The following is a 1,268-nucleotide window of genomic DNA, read 5'->3' on the forward strand; positions in this document are numbered from 1 at the left end:
GCGGGGATCCCTAGTAACGGCCGCCAGTGTGCTGGAAAGGCAAAAAAAGAAGAAACAGTGCCAGTGCGTCGTGTAAATAGGAAAGAAAGACAAACAGAAAGAACGAAAAGCGCCGAAAAAACAAGCGGTGACTCGCGTTAGCAACAGCATCTCTCTCAAGCGCTGTTGCGGTAAGTCTCGCAGGCAAGGAGGCCGCCCATTTCACATATGTTCTTTGGTGCGGTCGCCGGGACGCCAGTGCGAGACTTACCTTTCAAAAGAGAGAACTCGTATTCGTGAATCACGGCCCAAACAGAATGGAAGCCGAGGTTGAAGCGGTTGTGTCGGAGGTGTCTGTGCGGTCAGTGCGGTCGGTGCGGTGGGTTAAGGTGGATGTCGGGAAGGGAAAGGGAGGCGCACAGTCCGGTGCATCACGTGTGTTTGTTCTGTTGATGTACAGAGGTGCATTTGTCTGAGGGTGGAAGTGAGAGTCGACATTTATCGTAGGAGAGACAGACAGTGAGTGGATGATCTGACGTGCGCATGAGCGCATGAGCGCATGAGCGCATGAGCGCATGAGCGCATGAGCGCAGGCGAGATCGTGATTCAAGCATGATTTCTGCCTGGAAGGACCCTCGGTGCGTGTCTGCATTTGTCAGTAAGTGTGAAACGTGTTTTCAGCCGGACGTCTGGAGGCATGTTCATCGATTCCAGATTCCGGGTGTCTTCCGCTCCCGATCCCGGTTTCTAGGGTCCGAAACCCCTCGACAAATGACGTCACTGCGCGCCATACGGGACAGATCCAACCAATTAAATGCATACGATCGATTTGCATTCCGCCTCCCCTGATTCCACGCATTTCGCTGGTCCCGCTGCTTCCTGTCGCGGACTTCGGAACGCCACATTTTGGGCTGTGTACTACGGGGGAGGGTAAAAACGTGAGGATGTGGGGACGTGGAGACGTGGGAACGTGGGGACGTGGGAACGTGGGGACGTGGGAACGTGGGGACGTGGGAACGTGGGGACGTGGGAACGTGGGGACGTGGGAACGTGGGGACGTGGGGACGTCATCGCTAACGCCTCGGGCTGCTGTGCGTGCCGGGAAGCCGAGATGGCAGGCAGTAGGGAGCGTAGCGGGTGAGGGAGGTCTCGTGAGCAAGAGGCAGTGTGCAGGATGATGGATTTGGGGGGGGTGGGGGGGGGGGGGGGAAATTTGAAAGGCAAAAAGCTTTGAAAGGGGAAAAGGGTAATTTTAAAAGATTTTGGTTGGGGAAAGGGGGAAAAGAAAA

This window comes from Chondrus crispus, genomic scaffold, assembly GCF_000350225.1.
Source record: "Chondrus crispus Stackhouse genomic scaffold, scaffold_454, whole genome shotgun sequence".
NCBI lineage: Eukaryota > Rhodophyta > Florideophyceae > Gigartinales > Gigartinaceae > Chondrus > Chondrus crispus.